The sequence below is a fragment of the Argiope bruennichi genome, chromosome 4 (genome assembly GCF_947563725.1).
Source record: "Argiope bruennichi chromosome 4, qqArgBrue1.1, whole genome shotgun sequence".
NCBI lineage: Eukaryota > Metazoa > Arthropoda > Arachnida > Araneae > Araneidae > Argiope > Argiope bruennichi.
In genome coordinates this window covers 88,524,276-88,545,691 of record NC_079154.1, presented here as the reverse complement: position 1 = coordinate 88,545,691, position 21,416 = coordinate 88,524,276, and positions in this window count along the sequence as shown.

Below are 21,416 nucleotides of genomic sequence, written 5' to 3'. Positions count from 1 at the left end.
CTAGCTCTAAACTAGATTTTCTGAATTCTCAAACATGATTAAATTAGTTTCTAAAATTTGGAACTACTAATCAAAGAAGGGCTACTCATCAATGGACTCACACCTGTGCTTTAATATTTCAAGGATGTTTAATTTAATTCGCAGAAATCAAGTATATCTTGTTTCGAGGTAGATCGTATAATTAAAACAGTTAATTCAAATGAGATAAATGACATTTTGTTTGGTTTTGATTTGTCTATCTATGTTTGCTTTAATTGTCATATGTAAATTTCATATGGCAGTATATTCAACAGAAAATTATGAAAAAATGTATTCAAATATACTGAAGCAGTAATTGATTTCAGGTCCAGTTTTTTTATCAATAGTTTTTTTAACTAAACAGTTATGTTAACTCGACTAAGCCTCACTTTTATCTCCAATGTCTTTTATACAGAATGTTAGTATGATTTGGTTTATATTAATGGTTAAAACATTTGAATTTAAAGATAACCTAAATAAGATAAAAATAATGAATATAACTTTATTATTTAATTCCTCAATTTAATAATCATTCCCTTTTTCAAAGAAATGAGCCCCTATGATTTTATGAAACTATATAACTAGCATAAAAATATAGAAAATATAGCTTTATATGGAAATTCACTTTATCATTGAATTCTCGGACAGAAAAATTGTTATTGATTATAATGATAATCATCTAATTCATTTTGAAGTAAAAAAATAAATAAATGTTCAAATTGTTTTGTTAAATGTAAAATGATCAATTCTCAAAACAAAACCCAAAGTGAAAATAATTTAAAGGAGAATTTTATAAAATAGATTTCATTCTTAAAACCGACAAAATATTATTATGGAAAATTATCTAAGTTAAATTATCTAAAATTATCTAAGTATCTGTGTATAGTTAAGGAAGTTCTAAATACTAGATAATGGAGAAAAGCGCTTTATATCACAAGAAAAGATGAAGAGCGAATAGCAAAAACACAGCCGACTTGTACATAAAGCAGAGCACATGTGAAAACTCTCAAAATAACCAAGCAGGAATAACGCTCAGAGTGCAGCTGTAGAGCTCGCTCCAAGCTCAACATCCCAAAGACGGAATTCTTTTGACTGATTCATTTTAATTCCATGCGCTTTCATAGAACTTTCCCAATGTGGCGTAAAATTTTCTAAAAAAATCTCTGGATCTCGATTAATATTAAAATTAAAAACAAAATTAAGTTCCCTAAAACTTTCAATCTTTCACCAAATTCATTGCTAAGTCTCTAATTTTAGCCGAGTTTGTCTCCAAGGGTGAGGTTATTGCCCTTGTATTTTCTAACATCCATTACGAAAACTTGATATTTTCCTTGTTATAAGACTAGCAGCTCAGAAAAACAATATTATTAGTTGTAATTCTATTGATGTGAAATTACTATAAGAAATGTTTTGAATAATATTTTTATTTATATACAAAGTTGTTAATTCATATTCTTTAATCTATAAGCTTTACATAACTATATTGTTTGTAGAAGATTTTTTTCTTAATAAACAGTTTAAAGTAAGAAATGATCTAATTAAAATCGGCAACCGTATATTTTCATCTGATTACTAAGTGCATAGTATATTGCTCATTGGCAAGCTTTATTGATACTATTTAATTTACGAAGTTTATTAATCTATGCAGTATCATTAATTTTTCCAATTCGTGCCAATATTTTATGATGGTAAGAACTGTTGAAAACACTAGATTAAGTATGATTCAAGCTTAATTCTGAAACTGATATGTCTTTTATAAATCAAACGAAAAAAAGGTGCTTTACTCTCGTTTCTTGTGCACTAGTATCTACTACATAAAAAAATTCTTCTTGGTTGTATCATTAGATTTAAAAATAAATGAAAAAGTATCGGAAGAGTAAAATAGTTATGCAATCTAAGGAAATCTATTGTAAATTGTTTATTGCAAAAATTAATTTCCACTTCATATTTTAAAGTATAATTCGAATGGAAACATGCATCAATATATCTTTGTAAGCGTGAGAAACTGCCGGAATCTTTGGAAGTGAAATCATATTTCTTTAAAGTTATTAGAGACAAATATTTAATTTTCTAAACTGCTCTAGGGAACTTCAGTTCAAACAACTTTATTAAATGATCAATCATGCATTTTTTCTTTAAAAGTGCTTTTCGGCACGCAAAGGAATTCATTCATTTCATTTTCCAAAGGTCTTAATGAGACGCTTTGCAAACTGCGAGAAAAATTTCGTTTTTATTAACAAGACTTCTGATCTCAGCTGCGACTGTTTAAAGCGGGCTATTTTCTAGAGCTAAAAATATTCTGAGCATGCTATGTATGAAGTTATAGAACTTGTAATATAAATTATTGTTGAAACGTGAAAACTGTTCAGACAACTATTCATTGAAAACACTTACCAATCGCAGTGTGAAATAAAACCTGATAGCATGAAAAGTAGTTATTATATAATTATCTAAATTTGTTATTTTAAAAAAATTCAAGGATCATTTGAAATTGTTGATATGTCATTTCTGACGTAATGGGTAGCTCTCTTTTAATAATTCTAATTCAACACAATTATTGACCAGTATATTCAAATTCACGCATAAAAGTAATATGCATAGGGGGTTTCTAGAGGAGGTTTTTGTTTCTACGTAAATTAAAAGATTAAATAATTTAACTCTAAAAAAATGTTTACACATATATTTAAAATAATCAAGAAAATAAAAGAATTCTTCTTCGAATCCAAACCCCTCATCCGAATTTAGCAATTATATTTTTATATGAAATCTTATAGCCTATATATGTCAATAATGGTCATCAGTTTTCCACCCACCCCCTCTAGTTTATAGAGAAATCTCATAAACAATGTATCACTGCATGTTTCCTATTGAACATTGACATAATTCGCATATCCACAACCGCGGTTTTGATTTCGGAAAGGTTTCATTTCACATAAAAGATTTCCACCACCCCAGATATGTAATCAATTATCACTGCCTGAAAGTTTTGAGAAATATCACAAAATAAAACTCTGACATTGTTTCTTAATCTCAATAACTGTGACGATTAATTTGCTGACTTTGCTAACCAATCAGAACTCTCAGTTGGCTGAGATAAAAAAAAAAGTATAATTTAAAATAATGATTTTTTTTATAAGTGGTTTATCAAAATTGGTTGAGATAACTGGATTAAAATTAACAATATGACTGCGAATGACTCATTTTCCAAGCTGGTTTAATATGTTGAATTTATGATTCAAACTATCAGGTGGGCCGCGGTGGCCTGGTAGTAAGGTCGTGGCTCGTGAACCGTATAGTTTCAGGTTCGAGACCCGGTTCCACCGAAGAACCGTTATATAAGAGGGTATGTTACACGTTAAATCCGTCAAACCAAACGTCCTCCAACTGGTGTGGTGTGGTGTGGTGTGGTGTGATGTAGTGTGGAGAGGGGGGTGCCAGGTCAGGTGTTGTCCATGTCATCTGACAGCGGTTAAAAATTACGAGGTCCATCCCAAAATAGCCCTTGTGTTGCTTTACACCAATTCAATGAGTCAAAACTCTCTCTCTCTCTCTCTCCACCGTATTCAGCAATATTTTCTTTTGATCATATTCTGCCATAGAATGAGCAAAAGTATCTAATGCTGCTGATATTGTTTCCTTATTTAAAAACTGAGCTTCTGAATGAAAGATAATACTCTGAACATTTACATATGCTAAAAAAATAATTTCTGAACTCTTTTATTCCAGAAAGAGAAAATAGCAAATAAAAAAAAAATTCGAAATTCTTTTATTTTAAAAATGGCTAATAGCAGATGAAAATAATTTCGGAATTTCATGTACTAAAAATTAATTTCAGAAACAGTTTCAAAAACGCAAAATCTACAATCTACCATATTATATCGAATTCCATCTCATTCACAGAATAATAAACTTACTTTATTTCATTTTCAGTTTTTTTTTTTTTTTGTAATTTTTATCAAGATGGTGAGAAATTAATGTTTATTGCTTAAAGAAATGTTCCCTCTTTTGAAAGAGTAACATATTTTTTCTTTTAATTGTGGCAGAGAGATATCTTCAAATGGCCATCTGTTTAATCTTAGACTTTTAGGAAATGTGACTATTTAAGATGTTTTTCCCTTTTTCATGAGGGATATTTATTTTTTTTATTATTTTTTTCAATTTATGTTATGCTAGCTATGGAAAATTAGCTAAATGTGTGTGTTTTTTTAACAACTTCCATAAATGATTTTTTTTTTCTTGTTTTACTCCACATTAATTTTTTTAAAATAAAGAAAATTTCTTTAGAGTATCATTTTTTTTTCAAAGCAAGGATTTTATAGACTAATAAAAATTTCTGGTAATCAGATTTGATTGAATTTTATTCTCTTGTAATTCTCTTCGATTTCATTTTTCTTTGTAATTTCACTCAATTAAATTTTCTAATTATAAAAATAGCACTACCTAAAAAAATCCTAAACCTTATCTACTTAAAAAAAACGAGTCCTTTTTATTTATATGCATTTGAATTAAACAGATTTTTTAGATCTGCTTCATAACGTTTTTTAATTTTTTTTTATCTCGTCTTAGTCAGAATAAAGCTCACTATGAATTATTTAAAGGAATGTGATAACATTTTATTACTATTTCGCTTAATTGAATTTTCTTCCTTATTTTTTATTTATTTAAGCTATTCTGAGTATAATATCTCCAGACTCTAAATATATATATTGAATACCATTCATATACATGTAATCTTTGCTACGAAATTGTATAGTTATTACATTACAGAAGACTTCTTTAATTAGTCTTCTAATAATAAACTAAGAAAAATAAACTTTTTTCGAAAGCCATAATAATAAGTTTTCTGATAGAATAAGAATGTATAAAAGTGGAATTTTTAATAATTTATAAATTAATTTTCTGAATTTTGATTTCACTAACCTTAAATGAATTATAAAATAGGAATATAAAAAAGGGTTGAAAAATTCGGGAATTGTAAGAAAGAAATCCATAAGAACAGGCAGCTTCGTTACCTTTTTTACTTTTCCTTATACTTAGTATAGAGTGAAACATCAAAAAATTCGAATTCGTGATTTCGACGAATCTCCAAGTTTTATACCTTTCTGAATTCGAAAAACACATTTTAAAATATTTCCGTTTTTTTTTCTGTGACAAAGATAACTCAAAATCGCTTTGAGCTAGACAGATGAAATTTGTTATGCAATCTTTACGCCAAATTTGTAAATTTCTATCCGATGTTGAGCAAAATAAGTTCAGGCGAAGTCTCTCTGTTCGGCTACTCGAATTATTTAAATATATCAAATTTAGTATGTGATTTGGGTCAAATTTTTGTTTCAATCTGGTGAAGAAAACGCATCTAAAGCACAAATTCGGTTTTTAAATACTATTAACCGCACTCCAGGAGTTAATCGCCAAAAAACTTGTCAGGATGGCATGGTAGGTTAGTACCTTTTGAACGTTGAAGCGATGCAAAAGTTTCTAGGGATAGCTTTATGCGAGAAAGTTTTGGGAGGCCACACCCGCTGGTATAATATAGCAGATTGAATTAACATATTGACATCAATTTTCTTCCTTAGTAAGTAAATTTAACATTTGATGAATTTAGTGTTTGATAAAGATAAGGTGTTCATTTCAAATATTTTATATCATTTTTGTTATTTAAATTGGAGTCATAATGATCTTGACTGTCGTCTTTCAAAACTCGACTGACTCGCTGTCAAATGCATGGTCTTCAAAAATTGCCATCTAACAACTTATTACATCATCGTTTTTCTGTTATTTGATCCACGAGTACAATGTTATTGAAAGAAAATTTTGTCTTCACATTCTTTGAATATGGATGTAAAAAAATAATCTTATTTTGATTTATGTTTCGATCATTCTGTATTAACTCTTTTCCTTATTCACATGTTGTATATATATTTTGTAAAATAATGAAAGCTAATGAATTCTCCAATAATTGATAGAGAATGTTTAAAAGCTTATTAGTGAAGTAATAAAAAAAATTAAAGAAATCGCTTCACACACTACCCAGCCTGTTGCCAAGATTACACTTTCATTCAACAACTTTTGACGACCACCATGTTTTGTTTGAGTTTGATTTTTGTTAAATATATTATTCGTAATTTAATGCTCAGGATTTTCACACGAAGTAATTTTTAGCATTAAATTGTGATAGATTTTAAAGTTATGTAACATTTTTTCTGTTTATTGTTCATACGAACATTTATAATGGAATAAAGTCTCATAATGTCATAAAATTCCTAATTGTCGATCCTAATTCCTGTTATCCTAAAATTCCTAATTCCTGTTATCAGTCTTTAAATTATACATTATTGAGGTACTCTACTTTCTTGATCATTATTGTAAATAAAATAGTAAAATTTTCGCTCACTAGCTTCCAACATGGAAGAAAAATCAAATGATTTATATATTTGAATAATAATGAAAAAAGATGGGAAATAAAATGCCACAATTATATTTATTGTTTAAAATTATGCAAAAAAATTGAAAATTATCGAATTCAGGAAAATTTGAATTACAACTAAATTGGTTCCATTAATATTGCAAATTTTTGAACTTTAAAATTATGCAATAATTATTTTTGTACAATAATATAATATCCTACAGAATATTGAGAGAAATTTACTAATTAAAATTTTAAGAATCTGCTGTGAGTCATATATTCTTCCACGCAAATTTCATTTTTACCAAAACTCTAAATAAAACGGTCGGCTCTATAGTGCACTCGCACATAATTTCATTATTATTCTTTGATACAGTTATTCTTAGATAGCAATTTTGTTGATTAACACTATTTTACTTTACTTAATAATAAAAATTAATTTCGTTTGTTAATAATAAAAATTTCAATTGATGATTAAACTTTGTGCATCGAAATTGACTTTAAGAAATGAAAATGTTTAGTATACTGAGATCTGAAAAAACGTTCCCATTAGAAGACTTAATATGCTTTTCTTTCATATGGAGTATATTATTATACAAAAAAAAATCGCTATTGAGTTTTTATCAAGTAATAAGGTGTTGAAATTTCAACTTTTTTTCCCTGCCTTGAATAGACAAATGTTTATGTCTGAAAAGGGGCTATTATAATGCTTGAAAAAGTGCATTACCCTAATCCCAAATGTATAAGAATATTAGGGTTTTTTTCTTCAATTCTATTTTAGAAATTAAAAAAATATAAAAAAAGCCTCAATTTTTCCATTTCATTTTTTTTAATTCTTTTGTAATTTCCATTGCAGCAATGCGCTCCCTAAAAGGTAAATGAAATGAAGAAAATTTCAATATGTTTGATTTTTTTAATTTCCGAGAAAATACAAAATACTCCCTAGATTTAATTTCAGATATTTCTTCTTCAAACGTAAAATGCTAAATTAGGCTTCTTATTTTCTGTTTCCAAAAATCAGTAAATTTAATATATTTCGAAAGTTTTGATAAACGAGTTATTTCCATTACTTTTTTTCCACTCCTAATTCAACGCAATGCCATGGGACATTCTGAAATAATTTCGGCGCTTAAGAATTTTCCTTCCAAACAAGTAGATTTTACTTTGTTTATTCTTTAGAAACATTTTAAATAAATCTTTCCAGACTGAACTGTTTTCTTTGAAATGCTTTATGTCGTAAATTTCAAGAATAATAATTCATCTTTTTTTATATGTTTGGAGTAGCTTAGTTAGGTAAGATAGTGTTTTTTTATTTCAAAATCTCTAATGAATTTAGTTTTTATGCAAGATTCTTTATTAGAAATTCTTAAAACTGCATGGTCTTACGTTCTGCATTGTGATAAACAATATAAGAATTCAATAAGATACCAAATATATTTCATTTAAATTTTAAATTGAATTACATCAACGTTCTATTTTTTAGCAACATAGTTTAATTAGTAATGGGCTTTATAATATTGAGCCTAAGCCAAATGACGAAGACAACATATAAAATGGTATCTTCCTCTTCGAACTTCCTAATCTGAACGGATCTATTAAAAGAAAATTTGTTCATCAACGTTATTTTTAGATGCAACAGTTAGCCCACATAAATGGTGAACCTGTTTTGGAATTGAGTTTCGATCCTTCGACTTTTACTGCCACATCTCCACGATTCTCAAATTTATAATGTAAACAAGTCTCCTAGGGAAATCAGCTGGTTAATTGGGATTAGGGTTAAATTTGATTTCAGCTCAATCGTGTATTTTTTATGTGTGATGATACGCGTGTTGATGATTCAACCAAATTGTCTGGTATTAAAACCTTGTTGTTTTAAATGTCTTAATTAAGTTCGATTTATTGTGTACATGAACTTTCTGTTGGAGACGGTCGCATAATAGATATCTTAAAAATGTAAATGTTCAGTTTATTTTTCTTCTAAATTTCGCGGTATTGTAACTTCACTTTTTTATTTGCCTGGTAAGCAACGTAGATACTAAACAGAATCCTTTTCCCTCAGTTTTCAATACTAGAGGAAAATCATCCAATCAAATAGTTGATAAAACAGTGAAATCAGTCTGAATTTTAAAGCAAAAATATAATGTATTGTTGAAAATAATTGAAAAAAAAAGCATTTTTAAAATAACTGCCAAAATTCAGGAAAAAACTCTGTTTTAAATTTTAAAACAAGGGTAAAATTTATTTTTATGCATTGATATTTTTGGAAGCAATCCCGGAAGAAACTGCAAAATTTAACTTAAAACATCTCTCCCAAGTACATATGCGCCAAATTTGGCATTTGTAAGTCAAATAGTCTGGCTTATAGAGCTCCAAACTACACACACATTCATCTTCATTACTAGTCTAGACTAATCGCCTTTGGTGGCTAGTTGGTTCATCTAAAATATTTGTAGAATTTAAATTAAGTGAATAGCTTCAGTGAACATTTATTAAAATGTAACAAATCAGAAGCATACTTCCATGAATATGTACGATGCTATAATTATAAATGTTACAAGACATTATAAAAAGATTATGATGCAACTTTTTCTTATAGCTTCAGATAGTAAGAAAAAAGATTTCGTTTAAAATATTCATAAAGCATATTCTTATTTTATAGACATTTGAAATGAAAATTATGCCCATTTTTTATTATTATTATTATTATTCTGTGCAAACTTATTTCATCTCTGAGTGCGGTTTGCGAATCGTGAAATTTTTCTAATCAATAGTTTTCGAAACCAGTTTTGAGATGATATTTCACTTCTCTGTGAAATAACTACCTCCTTTAAATGTTCAAATGATTTCTCCCTTTTCGAAATAGCTGAGCTTAAGCATTCACAGCTAGAACAAGAATTCTCATTAACGGAAAAACAACTTTCTTCGTCTGTGGAGTTCTCGTTAAGACTTTTGGAAAATGGAATGAATGAAATTTTGCATGTCCAGAAGTATGATTACAGAAAACTTGCATGATTGATTATTTAATAAAAATGTTTGGAGTAAAATGTTTTTCGAGCCGTTTAGAACTTCAAATATTCGTTTTTAATAGCTTTTTCGAATTTTTTTCAGTTTTAAAGACAAATGAAATTTTCCAAGCTTATGTATATGTATTTTTCGTGCTACCCTTCATATTATTTTTTTTTAATTCTTATTAATTATTTTATAATTTTTCGTATTAAATAAGTGTTACAGACGATAATTTTATTATAATTTTTTTTAAGTTTTTTTCTAAAATGCCTATCATTTTTTAATATCAGGTAAGGGCTAAAAAGTGAGAAATTAATTCAAATCACTTTAAATTTGAGGGTTCATGTTTTAGTAATTGCTTTTAAAAAAATGCATATCGCCATCTAACTCTTTTTCTTTTGCACTCCAAAGATTAACTGTTGAATGATTATTTAAAAATCATTTTAAAACATTAAAGTTTTGATATGTTTGAATTAAAATATTTCTCTAAATGTATTTTTCATGCGCCTTTGGTTTTTAAAAAATATGATGTGCGCAAAAATCTTAAAAAGATTATCTTTTATTTTTAATAAAAAAAAAACAACTTTTATTTTCTTGTATACGTAGTATAGAGAAATTGTAGTAATCGAAAAAAAAATTCGAACTCGAGATTTTGACGAGTTTGTATGTTCTAGACCTCCCTGACTTCAAAAAACACTTTTTGGGAAAATGTCCGTCTGTCTGTGACAAAGATAACTTAAAAAAAGCCTTAAGCTAGACTGATGAAATTTGGTATACGCTCTTTACATCAAATTTGCATATTTCTATCAAATTTTGAGTAAACTCTGGTCAGAATAAGTCCGTCTGTTCAAATATGAGTTAACACGATAATTACGAAATGAAAAGAGCTAGATGGTTAAAATTTGGTACATATATTTAGCATCTTAACTAATCCGTCAATCCTAATATAACTATATCCGACAAGGGGTTGATAGACTGTCGGTCTACATTTTCAGGAAAACACATAAATGTGATAACTCATAAATGCAATGAATTTAATATATCAAATTTGATATGTAATTTGTGTCTACAATTGCAGTTTTGTGACAAATTTTTGGTTCGGAAAAAACAAATATAAAACAGAAATTTGATTTTTAGAACTATTAAGGCATGCCAGGAATTACTGGCCACCGTAGATTCAGTAAAAATACCAAATACACGCCAAAAAATATTTCGTAGCTATTGTATGTCAGTGCCATGTAAGGCGTTCTCTGGCATGATAAGCTTATTAGAGAGTATGCGAGAAAGTTTTTGGGAAACCATTCTCGCCGTTTTAAAAGGAGAGTTGCAAAAAATTCTCAAACTTTTGCCCAATGTATTTGCTAATGTTCTAACAGGAGCCGTGGTAGTATGGTGGTAAGGTCTTGGCTTCGAAACCGAAGGGTTTGAGGTTCGAGACCCGATTCCAACGAAGTACCGTCGGGTGAGCGAGTCTATGGACGCTAAATCCGTCAGGAGCAAACGTCCTCCCACCGGTTTGATGTAGAAGTTTTTAGAGAAGGTACCATCTCAGGTGTCGTCCTCGTCATCTGACCACGATTCAAAATTACGAGGTCCGTCCCAAAATAGCCCTAGTGTTGCTTTGGAAGGGGACGTTAATATAACTAAACTAACTAATATTCTAACAAGTGCATACCAGGTATATACTAAAATTTTCTATTCTTAACTGTAAGATTAAATTTCTTATTTTTCTCTAAATTGAAGAAATCTGTTACTATCTACAGAAATTTAAAGTAAGAAATATTGGCAATCCAATACCATTTTCAGAAGTGTTTTTATTTAACACTTTTTCAAAATATATTAAAAAATAAATCATTGGCATAAAATAACTGTAACTTCATTTGTCGAAAGAAAATCCCCATCAATATTTATGCATAGCTCCTGTTAAATATTTCTTCATGCAACCATTTTTAATAATCAAGTTTTAAAATATTCCAAAAATAATAATGAGTTTTCGACAAGTGATTAGGTGCTTAAATTGCATTTTTTTACAGAAGCTGAAAGAAACAGTGCAGGTTACTCGCTGAAGAACAATTTCTTTCCACACGAGAGAAAATCCTTTTAATCCCGAAAAGATTGCACATTCTTTTTGAATTATATTTTCGAAAATCAAAATGCAAAAGCAGCATTAATTTTTATAATTTTTTTCTCAAAAAAATCTAGCGCCGAAGACATCGAAGAGTTAAAAATAAAAACAATCCAATATATTTGATTTTTCAGATTTGTACCAGCAAGCAAAATATACCCTTGAGTTAATCTTGCATATCTTTTTTTCTCTTAAAATACGAAATGTTAAATTAAACTTCTTTACTGATTCTAAGAAAAAGATTTTAATATATTTTTGGATGATTTCGAATGCATTTCTTTTGCTGCTGCTGCAGAATCAAAAATACATTGGTAGATACATTGTCTCATTTGGCCGGGAATGAAACAAATATTATTTATTTTTTAGACGTATAGGTATCATTTGTCACACAAAAAGGCTTTATATATCAAATTTACTAAACAATTTTTTTTTAATTGTATTTAAATTTCTAAGTAAAAATTGCCCTTAATAGTGAAGAATTATTTTTCAACAATTTACTGTACAATTATTCATTACGAATTATGCAATAAATTCAAAATCTTTTATTCATAGAAAAAGAAATAAGCATAAAACAAATATTTATTTTTTTTAACCATATAGGTATGTTTCGAAATAGAAAAATACTTTATATATCTAATTTACTGAACCAATTTTTTAGAAACTATATTCACATTTGTAGGTTAAAACTGTCTGTATAAGTTAAAATTATTTTTTTAAAAATTATTGACATATTGTTCTTAAATATTAAGACATATTGTTCTTAAATATTAAGACATATTGTTCTTAAATATTAAGACATATTGTTCTTAAATATTAAGACATATTGTTCTTAAATATTTTTAGAAATATTTAAGAACAATATGTCAAAACTCATATACAAACATTTATACAATATATGTCAAAACTCATATACAAACATTTATACAATATTTGTCAAAACTTTTATCCATAGAAAAATCATATTAGCAAATATATGACTCAAAAGTATGATTTAATTTTAGTTAATTTAAAATTAACGTATGAAAGAAGCATGTTTATTTATCATTCTTGATATAAAATATTTTAATCTAAATATGTGATAGAATAAATATTTAATAACTCAAAATAATTTCCCTAATTAAAATACTGAATAGAAAGTAATTTTTTTCTAAAAATCATATAAGAAATAAAGTTATATTTTTGAAATTATTCTTTTCTTTTAAACTTGAAATGATTCTTTCTGCATGTTGTTCAGCATAGGAACTTCACTTTATATTCCAGTTATAAATTTCAAATTTATCAGCAACTATTTTCGTTTCTTTTAGATTATGGTTTTAAATTTAGTTTTTAAATTTGTTTTAGCTTTAGTTCCTATAATTTCATATTAATAAAGAAAAATTTAAGTAATTATGTGTATATTGTCGTTTCTAAAAGCCACAAATGTTGGAAATATTTTAGAAAGTTCGAAATATTATCCAAAATATTAATTTGAATATCTGAATTATCCAAACGATTATTCAAAATATTCATTTGAGTATTTGTATTTTCCAAACGATTATCTAAATGATTCATTTGAGTATCTGAATTATGATAAATATGAATGATTCTCATAATTCATATATTCAAAATATATGGCTCAAAAATAAATATTAAACTAAAGAAAATTATTCTAATCAGAATATTAAGAAAGATATAATTTTTTTTTGTAAAGAAACATTTCAAAAGTCATTATAAAGTCGATATATGAAACTCTCCCATTTGTTTCTGTTTTTGTTTTCATTAAGAAATCATACATTCCTTATATTTTAAGCCTTCAGATACGCCGAAGAATGAAATAATAGCTTCTTCAAAAAAATGAAACAAACAATATTAACATGTTCTGAACTTCAATATCTGCTCATAATTATGGGTTCTAAATCTGTAAATATTTTTCCTAATTTCCTATTCACACTATTTCTAAGGATGAAGAAGTTCGTGAAAAATATAATCCAAACTTACTCGCTAATGGAGAAAAATTCCATTAAAATGTTAATTCAGTGAATAATCAATCGCCATTATTTAAATTCTTTTTATGATACAGTTTTTTCTTGAATAATTTAGAAGAATAAAAGAATTTTTATTCGTGTATTTTTATTTTAACCGGCATGTTGATAATCATTTCCATCATTCAGATGAAGCTATTTTGAAAGAACGAAATAATTGTTGTTGCTTCTTTCTTTCCCAAAAATAAGTCTGATGGAAGAAGCTTTATTACTTTAGTAATAACTTCGAATCATTTCTACATTTTAAACGTTAAAAGCAAATGTTAGAAAAAAAGTTTAAGGCACTTGATTTCAGGAATTAAAAATTGTGATTATAAATAGGAATATTAACTTTAGGATTGCATCCAAGCCACAACACAATTATTAAAAGAATTACAAAATGTCTGTTCTGAATTATTAGTTCCACAGTTGTAGATTTTCTTTTCGTCTTTTGTATTAAAAATGCCTTTTTCATTTTTAAACAGAATTTAAATATTAATTGCTGAACATATTAAAGTAACCAGATATTTCCAATTTTTTTTCATTTTTTTCTCCAAAACTAATTTTAAAATAGAATTAGGTACTTTTGACAAAAGAATTTTCAATTGTGAAGCTGTTCATAATTCTTTTGATCATTATTAAGGAATTATAATTGGAATCAACTTACTGAAAACTTTTACTGATAAACGCAGTTTATAACAGTCATTTGTTGTTTAATATTACGGATTTTTTCAAAGTACAGTAGACTCCCGATTATCCGCGGGCGGGTTATCCGCGGAGCGGATTATCCGCGTCTGCCGCACTAAGTTTATTTTTTTGCTTCCAAGCAAAGAGAAAATGCTTCCAAAGCAAGAAGCAAACACAAATGACTGATTTCTTCAAAAAGGTGTAGTTTTACAGCTATGCTTTTGTAATTACATAATGCATTACAGTATTAAAACAGTACATATGTATTAATTTTTCTGTGTATCCTTGACGCCTCTCGTAAGTACAAAGCACTTTTCTGTTTTCATTAACAAAATGCATTTTAAGTTAGTTTTGAGTGATATACTAAAATATTAAGCGTTAGTTAAACATTTCCTGCTGTTTATTTTACGTTTTATTGTACATAAAACGATTTTTCAAAGTTGGAAGGACAGTTTTCTCTTTTTCTATACCCGTTTTTAGCTTTTTTCGGATTATCCGCGATTTTTGTTATCCGCGGCGGCCGCGCCACCCAATTCCGCGGATAATCGGGAGTGTACTGTAATTAGTTTCGTCGTAGCATTGTTCATAGAATTATCCTCGCACTTAATCTGATGAATTTATAAACATTTTAATCAAAACTAAAAAAATATACATAGTCGTAAAAGGCTTGAATATTACAATTTAATCATTTAAAACCTTAGACTTATTCTTTCTTATAAATAAATATATTACTGTTAACAGTATATTAATGATGCGCCTTCAGGTATATTAATATAAAGGAAAAAATAGATATATTAATATATGCACTCTTTTCAACAGGAACATACAACATTCAGTTTGATTCCAGAAAATTAGCTATACCTTAAATATTGTTACGAATCAGTAATGTTACTTTCCTGCGTAATTAGTCTCATAGTAAGGAATTGTCACTGATATTATGAGAAATGGGCACCCACTCAATGCCTTGGTGTTTGACGATAAACTTGGTGACAATTTGCCAAATTGATGATGAATCTAAAGATTTTGGTGACAAAAACGAATGTTCTAGAAAACACAAGAATCATCTCGATATCTCTATTAGGAATTGAGATCAAGACAATTTTATACCATGACACGAGATATTAACTGTTCTAAAAGGACTATTTTGTAGTTAAATTATATAATAACGATTTGCTGTTTGCCTCCGAGTTGTTGATTTCTGTCAGTGCTATTTTAGCGCATGCTTTGATGATGTTTTGTCGCGTGTGGCTCGTGCTTTCTAATGCAATGAAACTTCACTTTCTGTATTGAACTTGTTTGGTTTATTTCATTGTAGATTCACCGGAAGATTAGAACACCAGGACAATAAATATATGAATCAGAATTAAGGTTATTCACAGTTGTAGATTATCTTACACAATATGTATCTACTCTAAAATTCAATTAAATTTTCCATAGAATAGATTTCATGTGAATGAAACAATTTAAACTTTCCATTTGCTGACTTTTTGCAGGAACCTACGGTAGTGAAACTAAACAGGGTTGCATTTACTTACAATTTTACAGATTTAAAAAATAATGAGAAAATAGAATGAAAATTAAAAACTTTAAATGTATGCAAATCATACTCACTTTAACATATTTTGCTCACAAATGCAACAATTAAACTTGAAAAAAGCGAGGTTTCCATATTAAATAATTTTTGTTAATTCTATTACAGCAATTTTTGTTCGGAGAGAGATATGATTGATGAATTATAATTCAATTTTATAAAACTTTTATAGCGTTCCTTTAATTCCATTTACATCTCTTTACGTCTCATTGTATTGAACGAAATTTGTTTTGTGGAAATGCACACAATATACAAAATATTTTTTTAACTCTGTCTCTCCATTGAAGTTTATAAAGTAGATATTACTACTTAATTTCGAAACTTGTAATGTTTCCTATGAACTATAAGAACATGACTGTCGTAAAGATAGAAAAGTGTTTTTTCACTTTATTAAAAAGTAATCCCAAATACTATTTTATAGGAATGCTTGGAAAAGCGGGCCATCAACTTACAATATGTCACTATCCTCAGTTATTATTTCTTTAGTTGTATTCCAATTCACCAATAATATTAAGAATTCACCAAATTCACATAATATTAAGAAGTAAATGTGATAATCTAATGATTTGATTTGTTTTTTGAAAAAAGAAACTAATCTGTCTGTCAATCAATTTACAAGAGTATAGGGGGGTTGTAACTACCATATGTTAGACCCCAGATCGCTCAGAAAATGTGCTAATTAAAACAATATTTTATATCAGTTTTTGTGCATTTGAATTCATAAGATCGCAACTCTAAAAAATAATGTTAATAATTTCCACTTTTTAATAATTTTTGGATGGTTTATTTTTAATAATAATTGCCTTCAATATTTTTCATCTTTCAATCTTTCTTCTGGAAATGAACAAATGCAAAATGTTCAACGAAAATTCATATTGGAAAATGTATATTGTTTCGCATTTAAAAAATATATTACGTTTATAATGAGGTTAAAAATGATATACGAATGCAAAACACTACATAATGCAAAAACAAATTATCTATAAGCTATACTCATTTCAATTCACTGTTCTTTCGTTATTGCAGTGTCACCATCTATATTCTCTCCTGCCCAGGCTTCTAAATTATATTCTCTTCTATATTGTTATAATTGCTATTGAATATATAAATCATTAACTTAATTCTGCGAGTACTTCATTTCGTTTAGTAATCGTATTATTCTAAAGTCTTCTCTTATTCTTAACATATATTTATTCATAAGACTTTTGTTCCGTTGTATATTTATTAAATACTGATGTGAAATTTTTTATTATCATAAATAGGAACATTGTCAAATGTTGCATTCTACGTTATAGATAATGTAAATTTCTCAGTAGGTTTACAAATGCTTAACACATTTCAAGGAAGATGGAGACAGCGAGAGCCTCAATAAGTAATAAATTAATAAATGTGCAAGATTAAATTCCCTATATATGCGCAGTAAGGGAACATTCGACTCAATTTATGAATGTTAATTAAACTACTTTGAATTTACCACGCGATTAAACCAAAAACATTTTAGAGTTATAACACCGTCAATTAAATAATTAGCTTAACTTCTAGAATTCATATAAGGCATTGTTAAACCTTCATTTCTTGTGAGAAAATCTAATTAAAAAAATTTTCAGTTGCTGGACTAAAACATCGAAGAAATAATTAAATGTAGTCAAGTATTTTATAAATTCCTCCAACAAACAAAAATGTTATTTTAAAAATTTACGAGCAGAAATCATTTTATGTTAAAAGTCATGTCAGAAGAAGTCATGTTAAAATGTGATGCTCATAGCTGTAAAAAAAAGAAAAGGAAAATTGCTTAACGGGAACAATTATAGATAGTATTTAAGCAGAATTTAAAACTTAATTTCATATTAAATATATAATTTCTAAAGGAATCCGTAAACGGAAACTTAAACATTCATTTAATTTCAATAACTTTTTTAATCGAATGTCGAGCTCTATAAGGTTACTATTGCGCTATTATTTTTAATTTTATACATTCACATTCATTTATATATATATATATATATAATATATAATACGCTAACGTACATTAATGTGACACAGAAATCATTCCTATTACTTTATTAATTGAAAACAATTTAAACGAAAGCCGTATAAATTTATTTCATTGAACAATTTTACAGCATTGAACAATTTTCAACTCTAAACTTAACTAATTAATAGAGCTGCTAATGATTATAAGAAATACTCGGTTGATAGTTGATTGAAACTCCATTCAGTAAAATTAATGAAAGATATAAAAAATCAAGATTATACAAATAGGTATCTAACAGAAGTTTTAATAGAGCTCAAAAATAACCTTAGCACATTGATCGCTACATAACTCACTTGTGTCTCCTACATTTTGTCTAATTATATGACCTCTTCGAGATTTTAATTTTAAAAAATAACTAAGGAGGGGTCATCAAATTAGGTGATGGCTGAAATCAGGCGTAGATAGTGAACATCTATACCGTCACTAAATAAGGAAATCGTTATGACTTGCCTAACGATATTCCATCTTCCAAAAAGGATTTTTTTTATTATCTTAAAATTCGAAAGATTACATTTTTAATCGCATCATTTTCACTTACTAAAAGTTTATTTTTCTTTTTTTGACATTTATTTTTTGAATTTCATTTCTCACATAATCTGTAATAATATTTTTAATATTATGATAAAATTCTAACTCATTTATTAAAACATGCAATTTCGTGTCTTTGCCTGCGACTTTTGCATTCTCCAGAAATGTACTCAACTCAAATAATACGTTCTTTTCCGAGTTTTTTTTTTTTTTTTTTTTTTTTTGAAGTGTATATATTTTTCAATTTACAAGTGTAATAATTTCTAATATACTGATTCGATTAAATTCATGTTTTCAGTTTTATCAAATAATACGATAACAGAATAATTTTTAAGAAAATGCGTTCCATATTTGTAATTTTTAAGTCACTAATTGGACAAAAATTGGTCTCTAAAGGCATCTAGTATAGATAAATTTGTTTCACAGAAAAACATAAATCGTTTAGTACCTGAAAAGTATAATTTAAAGCTATAAAGCGCAATCAATGCATCGAAAAGGCAAAATTCTATTCTTGTCTAAATTTCCATTTTTATATGATCATATTTAAGACTGTATAAAAAAATAGTCTGGTAGTTGCAGAGGAAATTTTCTGTGCCATTATATATAATAATTCTCAGAAAAAATAGACGAAGAATCTGAGATTAACGCTGTAAAAAGAATAACTACGGATTTTTCTCATGTAGTCTCATTTTTCTCATGTTTTGTGCTCATTTAGCCTAATTCTCATGGTTGTCATCATATCAAACGAGTGAAAAAAGCGAGTAAAAGAAGACTGGATGAAAATTTAATGTTCAATAATTGTTATGGGATCTTGTAGCTGAAATCATATATCTATGTCAAATTTTCATCCTTTCGAGAGAAAGGAAGATGTTTAAAATGCCTTATATTATGATGATGTTAAAAATCTTAACTATCATTATATTAAGAAACACAAATTGCGCCATACTGCCCGATTACAAGAGAAAGTCAGGGGACAGTGTAGCAATCGTACTTGTCAAATGCTTTGACATTCAAACGTTAACCTCTTCTCACCCCCACACTACATCATTCTCGCTATACATTCAGAGAATGCAGAGAATTATAAACGGAGAAAAAAAATAGAAGTTATTAGGTTATATTAGTGTTAGAGAAATTAGAGGTGGTGGTAGTTATATATACTTTGGTTTAATCTGATATTTCTAAAGTGTTTCTCAGATTTAAAGAATTTGAAATCTTTACTATAAATTGAATTTCAGTAGTTGAAAATAATTTTTTTACTGCGAAATGAAACAAATTCGTTATTAATTTTAAAATGTGTTGTTAAATCTGATTTGAAGGTGAAAATAATTCGTTACTTACTTTACACTATTCAAAGCTTCATAACTCGGCAAATTTTGATAGAAGAATTACAATCTTGTTTTCTGTTTAAAATGTTAGCTTGCCAAAAATATTCTATTAAATATTTTTAACAAGGCAAGACAAATCTTGAACTTTCTTTCAGAAGTTTCTTTATTAACACCAACAACATAGTTTTGTGTCATTTGGAGCACGTTTTGCCATTGGAAGCTATATCTAACGACTTATAAAATAAAAAGTTGGTCACCATTAGTGGAGACGTCACACAAAGTTTTATGCTGAAGAAATCATAGAATTCTTAAACTTTTAGTCAGGATTAACATGTACGCATCACAGAATAAACAATAAAATTCAATTTTAAAATTTCCAACCCTCTTCTTTTTGAATCTCAATTTAAAATGAAAATTCAGTTCAATATTCTAAATTCAAACTTATCTATCCCCAGTTCTCATTTCGAATCTTGAGAGTTTTCGAAAACTTTCCAATCAATAGTTTCAAAAATCAACATTCCCCCTGATATTTGCTTTTGCTATGAAACAACTGCAGGCTTAAAATCTTTAAATGATTTCTAACTTTTGAAAACGGTACGACTTAAGCAGTCACAGTTAGAAGCGAGAATTCTCGTTAATGATAAAACAACTTACGACGCAGTCTGCAAAGCTTCTCGTTAAGACTTCTGAAAAATTAAATGAACGGATTCTTCTTGCGTGTTGGAAAGTATGATTGCATAAAACTTAGGTGATTGATCGTTTAGTAGAATTGTTTGGAGTGAAGTTTTGTAGATTTATTTGGAATGCTATAATCATTAACAGAATTTCACATCATTTTAAAGACTGACAAAAATTATAATGTTCATAATTATATTTTTCTAAATTAAAATATTTTGAACTACTGAAAGTATTTTTTAAAAAATAATACAAACTGGATATTAGACTTTGAAATAAATAAAACATGTTTAGTACTTTTAAATGTCTAAAAGAAAATTTACTACTGATGCTTTTCACTTAGTGTAAAATGTTAATGGTTATTCAAAGCTGTATATCATCTTTAATAAGTATAATTTCATCGTCTATACTTTATTTTAAGAATTACGTCGAATTTAATTTCAGTTTAGAGATTTTTTGCTTTTCTTCACAACATCCATTGTGGAACAAATATTAGAATATTATTTAAATAAAGATCCTTATATCAAGATATTTTGGAAAATATTTTTTTCAGGCAATTCCGCAAAATAGGAACAAGGTTGGTGTATGGTTCTAAAACCTACGCTTAATGATAAACAGAAAATACACTTTTTCCATAAAAATTAGGAAAAAATGGTTAAGATTATTTCATGCACAATTTTAAGGCATTCCAGAAAGTTTATAAATAATTCTTTCCAGACAATTTATTTAACTTGACCAGTTTCAAGTTTATTAAGACAGAATTCTGCAATTTGCTTGTTGCATTCTTCCTAATGTGCTAGAGTTTTGAAATATTGCGATTATGTGTATTCTTGATAATAATATACTATTTTAATATTTCTAAAGGTGTAATTAAAATTAAACTCTTAAAGTTATATTTAAAACTAATTAAATTGTAAATTGCATTTACCTAATGAACTACAGTACTATGCATTATCAAAGCACATGACTTGCATCACAATATATTATTTACTCCAGCGTATTTTTCATGAAAAAAATAAA